The sequence below is a fragment of the Papio anubis genome, chromosome 1 (assembly GCF_008728515.1).
Source record: "Papio anubis isolate 15944 chromosome 1, Panubis1.0, whole genome shotgun sequence".
NCBI lineage: Eukaryota > Metazoa > Chordata > Mammalia > Primates > Cercopithecidae > Papio > Papio anubis.
Window position 1 is genome coordinate 30706934 of NC_044976.1, and position 6383 is coordinate 30713316.

Consider the following 6383-nt stretch of genomic DNA (forward strand, 5'->3'; position numbering starts at 1 on the left):
TCTGAAATTCAGGCAATAAGTATGCTGGCAAAAGTCAGGACCAGACGGATTTACAGCTGGAATTCTACCAGGGGTACAAGGAGGAGCTGGTACCATTCCTTCTGAAACTATTCCAGTGACAGAAAAGAGAGTCCTTCTAACTCATTTTATGGGGTAACATCATCCCTGTTACCAAAGCCTGGCAGAGACACAGCAAAAAAGAAATTTTAGACCATTATCCTGATGAACATCTGATGAAAAATCCTCAATAAAATACCTTAGGCAGATCCAGCAGCACATCTAAAAGCTTATCCACCATGATCAAGTGGCTTCATCCCTGGATTTTAGGCCACAGTTCAATATATACAAATCAATAAACGTAATCAGCATATAAATGGAACCAAGACAAAAACCACATGATTATCTCAATAGATGCAGAAAAGGCCTTTGACAAAATTCAACAGCCCTTCATGCTAAAAACTCTCAATAAATTCGGTATTGATGGAACGTATCTCAAAATAATAAGAGCTGTTTATGACAAACCCACAGCCAATATCATACTGAATGGGCAAAAACTGGAAGCATTCCCCTTAAAAACTGGCACAAGACAGTGATGCCCTCTCTCACCACTCCTACTCTTATAATTTCTTATGCCTGACTTTACTTTAATCTCTTAATCCCGTTATCTTTATAAGCTGAGAACGTACATCACCTCAGGACCACTATTGTACAAATCGATTGTAAAACATGTGTGTTCAAACAATATGAAATCAGTGCACTTTGAAAAAGAACAGAATAACAGCGATTTTCAGGGAACGAGGGAAGATAACCATAAGGTCTGACTGCCTGCAGGATCGGGCAGAAGAGAGCCATATTTTTCTTCTTGCACAGAGCCTATAAATGCACATGCAAGTAGGAGAGATACTGCTGAATTCTTTTTCCAGCAAGGAATATCCTGGGGAAGGAATGCATTCCTGGGGGAAGGTCTATAAATGGCTGCTCTGGGAGTGTCTGTCTTATGTGGTTGAGATAAGGACTGAACTATGCCCTGGTCTCCTGCAGTACCCTCAGGGTTACTAGGATTGGGAACTTTCAGCCTGGTAAATTTTGGTCAGACCAGTTCTCTGCTCTTGAACCCTGTTTTCTGTTAAGATGTTTATCAAGACAATATGTGCTGGCCGGGCGCAGTGGCTCAAGCCTGTAATCCCAGCACTTTGGGAGGCCGAGACGGGCGGATCACGAGGTCAGGAGATCGAGACCATCCTGGCTAACACAGTGAAACCCCGTCTCTACTAAAAATACAAAAACTTAGCCGGGCGAGGTGGCAGGCGCCTGTAGTCCCAGCTACTCGGGAGGCTGAGGCAGGAGAATGGCGTGAACCTGGGAGGCGGAGCTTGCAGTGAGCTGAGATCCAGCCACTGCACTCCAGCCTGGGTGACAGAGCAAGACTCTGTCTCAAAAAAAAAAAAAAAAGAAAAAAAAAAGACAATATGTGCACAGTGGGACATAGACCCTCATCAGTAATTCTAATTTTGTCTTTGCCTTGTGACCTTTATTGCCGTTTGAAGCATGCAATCTTTGTGACCTACTCCATGTTCATACCCCCCTCCCCTTTTAAAATCGCTAATAAAAACTTGCTGGTTTTGTGGCTCAGGGAATATCACAGACCTACCTACATGAGATGTTACCCCTGGAGGTCCAGCTGTAAAATTCTTCTCTTTGTACTCTTTCTCTTTACTTCTCAGACTGGCCAACACTTAGGGAAAATAGAAAGAACCTATATTGAAATATTGGGGGCAGCTTCCCCAGATCCTCATTTCTCTCTGTATTAGTCTGTTCTCATGCTACTAATAAAGACATACCCAAGACTTGGTAATTTTAAAGAAAAAGAGGTTTAATGAATTTAGGGACAAATTGTGAATACCCACAGGGTGACTTTTGCACTATAAGAAAGCAAAAAACAGTTCCACGTGACTGGAGAGGCCTCATAATCATGGTGGAAGGTGAAGGAGGAGCAAAGGCATGTCTTATGTGGTGGCAGACAAGAGGGTGTGTGCAGAGGAACTGCCCTTTATAAAACCATCAGATCTCCTGAGACTTATTCACCATCATGAGAACAGCACCCTGCTCCCATGATTCAATTACCTCCCACTGGGTTCCTCTCACAACACATGGGAGTTATGGGAGCTACAATTCAAGATGAAATTTGGGTGAGGACATACAGCCAAACCGTATCACTCTCCTGCTATGTTTTCATGCAAAAAAATTGCCATGAAAGGGAGCATGCTCCCCATCCTACTCAAGCACAACTCTTGGCTCTGTGCATATATTAGTGGGAGGACTGTTGTGGTTTGGTGAAAAATAAGTCAGCAGCATCCTATCCTGGGTCAAGTACTTGTACCATTAGGGACTTGGAGCCTGCTGGCATCATAACACTGTCCCTTTAACCAGTTAGAGCAAGTGCTTCTATAGGGCACTGTCAGGCCAGAACATGTCCTGGTGTTAGGGGTAGGGGGGTTGGTTTTTCCGTTTTAAATTTTTATTTATTTATTTATTTATTGAGACAGGATCTCACTCTGTCACCAAGGCTGGAGTGCAGTGATCCTGGCTTACTGCAACCTCCATCATCTCCCAGGTTCAAGCAATTCTCCTGCCTCAGCCTCCTGAGTCGCTGGGATTACAGACACACACCACCATGCCTTTTTTTTTTTTTTTTTTTTTTTGGTATTTTTAGTAGAGATGGGATTTTGCCCTGTTGGCCAGCCTGGTCTCGAACTCCTGACCTCAAGTGAACTGCCCGCCTCAGCCTCTCAAAGTACTAGGATTACAGGTGTGAGCCACCGCACCCAGCCTGTTTTTTGCTTTCTTATGTGCAAAAGTCACCCCGTGGGTATTCACAATTTGTCCCTAACCACTAGAGGTTTTCATGAATGTATCCTTTGTAGCACTCCAGAAGGTCAACTTCTTGACAGAAGCTGTCTCCCAACATCAATCAGTACTCAAAAATGTGTCAGTTACCAGAGAAGGGGTTATACCCTGATACTTCAGTCAATTACTCTGGCATTGTAGAAACTAATAAACAGCTCCAAATATTCTATGATATCTTAAATCAAAACAATTAAGGAAGAGACAAGAGAAACAAATAGTGCCTGCTGCAATGCTTTCTCATTTCCCTTTGGGAAGATAGGGTTCCTTGTTTTCCAGGAAGTCATCCCTTAGAAATTTTTTTTTTTTTTTTTACAGAGTCTTGCTCTGTCACCCGGGCTGGAGTGTAGTGGTGCCATCTTAGCTCACTGCAACCTCCACCTCCCAGGCTCAAGTGATTCTCATGCCTCAGCCTACCAAGTAGCTGGGATTACAGTTCTGTGCTACCACACCCAGCTAATTCTTGTATTTTTATTTTTATTTACGTATTTTTTTAAAGATAGAGTTTTACTCTGTTGCCCACGGTGGAGTGCAGTGGCACCATCTCCACTCACTATAACTTCTGCTTCCTGGGTTCAAGCGATTCTCATGCCTCAGCCTCCTGAGTAGCTGGGACTACATGTGCGTGGTACCACACCTGGCTACTTTTTTTGTATTTTTAGTAAAGAAGCGTTTCGTGTTGGCCAGGTTGGTCTCAAACTCCTGACCTCAGGTGATCTGCCTTCCTTGGTCTCCCAAAGTGCTAGGATTGCAAGCATGAGCTACCGCACCCAGCCTAATTTTTGTATTTTTAGTGGGTGGGGGGGCGGTTCGCGATGTTGGCCAGACTAGTCTCAAACTACAGACCTCAGCTGATCCACCTTTTTTATCCTCCCAGTGCTGGGATTACAGGCATAAGCCACTGCTCCCAGCCAGCAATTTTTAATTCTCTATTTTTTGCTCTGGAGGTCCTAAGTTTTAGATTCAGTGACATGTTGCTGTGCCATTCATGCTGCTGGGTATTGTCGATTGGCACTCAGCATCCATTCCCATCTCCTTCTACTGTCCCTTCCTGTGCTGCAGAATCTGGAGAGTTAAAACGTCATGGCCAGGATTTGGAAATTAGGTGGAGGCCACCCGCCTGCTGCTTGCTGCTGATGTATGGCAGCAGATGTATGAGGTGTGTCTGCAGCAGGGTTGTAGGGTCCAGTCACTAGCCATGTAGGGGTTGAGAGGCTGTTTCAGGGGCAGCAAGGGTGATGTTGACTTCCAGTCCCTGAATCACAGCCACGGCAGTGTGTTGTTGAGCTTAACAGGTACGGTGATGACGTCCTCATTTCTTACTTTCCTGATAGCAGCAAAAATGGGTAGCTACCCTGGTGGGACAGTTTGGAGTCATCCTTGCAGAGTCATTCTCTAGCCTTCCTGACAATTTGTATTACCTAATTCCTTATATGAATTCTTTTCTGTTTAAACTAGCCAGGTTGCTTTCTGCTTAAACTAGCCAGGTTGGTTTCAACTGAACTTTGAAAGATACACCGAATACTAAAGGTTGTGCTGGTCTAGGTGGATAGAGTAAGTCCCACAGCAGACCACATCATATCTAGAGATCATAAGGCCTCTAGACATTTCCTATGCTTAGTTGTCAGGATCATGTCCTGTGCAGTCCACCCTAAAAAGCCCTTTTACGTTAGCAGCCTGGAATGTTACTAGGTCATCCAGCACAGGTTGCATGTGCCATAGTCATAAAATTTGGGACCTGAAACTTGGAGCCTGGGTGCAGGAAATGTGGAATGAATACTAGGCTGAGTTCCAGGTAGAGTCACAATTAAGGTGAAGGCATCAATGACATGACTTCGCAGGTGAGAAGATACAAAAGGCTGAGCCCAGAGAAGCTTGGTGCGCCTCACTTCTGATGCTTTCTCTGCTGCCTTGATGATCAAAAGTCCTCAGCACCCAAGATGGCCTTTGGGGACTGAGTGGCAAGGACAGCCACACTAAGAGGAAAGATGTAACTGCTGCTGTCCCTCTCTGGGTATCCAGCTTTACAAGAAATAGGTAAACTGCTTTTCTTTGATAGATAGTAAAGTGGTGTTTGGCTGACATTTCACCACCTAAAATTATTAAGTTACCTTTAGAGTGAACTGCAATTACATTTTTGACAAGTTCTAAAATATATCCTAAACAAATCCCTCCATCTCTACCACCTCTACCCTATCCCCAGTTATCAGCATCTATCAGCAGGGGAGAGATCATGTCTTATCTCTTCCCTGCTTAAGATCCTTCAAAGGTGTCCCTTCACATTTATAAGAAAAAATCCAAACTCCTTAAGGTGGCCTACAAATTCCTATGTAATCTGGCCTTTGCTTCTCTATCCATTCATATTTCCTGCCACCTGGACTGGCTATATAATTTGTGGGGCCCAGTGCAAAATGAAAATGCAGAGTTCCTTGTTCAAAAACTATTAAGAATTTTAAGAGGGCAATGGCAGAGCATTAAACCAGGCATCAGCCCTTTCTTTCCTTTTTTTGAATTCTTAAAATATTTATTTAGACTTTATTGTTTTTATTTGTTAGTAATTTAATTTTTCTTCTTCCTGCTCCTCCTCCTCTTCCTCTTCTTCTTCTTTTTTTGAAACAGTGCAGTGGCACGATTTTGGCTCACTGCAACCTCCACCTTTCAAGTTCAAGAGATTCTCATGCCTCAGCCTCCCAAGTAGCTGGAATTACAGGTATGTGTCACCATGCCCAGCTAATTTTTGTATTTTTAGTAGAGACTGGGTTTTGCCATGTTGGGCAGGCTGGTCTCAAGTGATCCGCCTGCCTCAGCCTCCCAAAGTGCTGGGATTACAAGTGTGAGCCACCGCACCTGGCTCGCTCTTTGTTTGGTTTTGTTTTGTTTTGTTTTGTTAAGTAAAAAACTTCACCTGGAAGCACCAGCCCTTTCTGAGTATGTGGCCCTGTGCCACCACATGGGTTGCATGCCCATGAAGCTGGTCTACCTGCCATCCACTTCCTCAACCCAATGGCATCCTCCTGTTTTTTAGACATGTACCAACCGGTTTTCTGTTTCATCTTAGCATGGCTCACTACTTCTCATTAGGGTCTCTCAGTGGAGAGGGTAGTCTTTTTTTTGTTTGGTTTTTTTTTTTTTGGAGACAGAGTCTTGCTCTGCTGCCCAGGCTGGAGTGCAGTGGCCAGATCTCCACTTACTGCAATCTCCACCTCCCGGGTTCAAGCCATTCCCCTGCCTCAGCCTCCTGAGTTGCTGGGATTACTAGCACACACCACCCACGCCCGGCTTATTTTTGTATTTTTAGTAGAAATGGGGTTTCACCATGTTGGCCAGGCTGGTCTCAAACTCCTGACCTCAAGTGATCCACCCACCACCACTCCAGCCTGGGCGACAGAGCGAGACTCCATACATTAAAAAAAAAAAAAAAAAAAAAGTCATACTGGCATAGAGTGAATCCCTAGTCCAATATGACTGGTATCCTTATA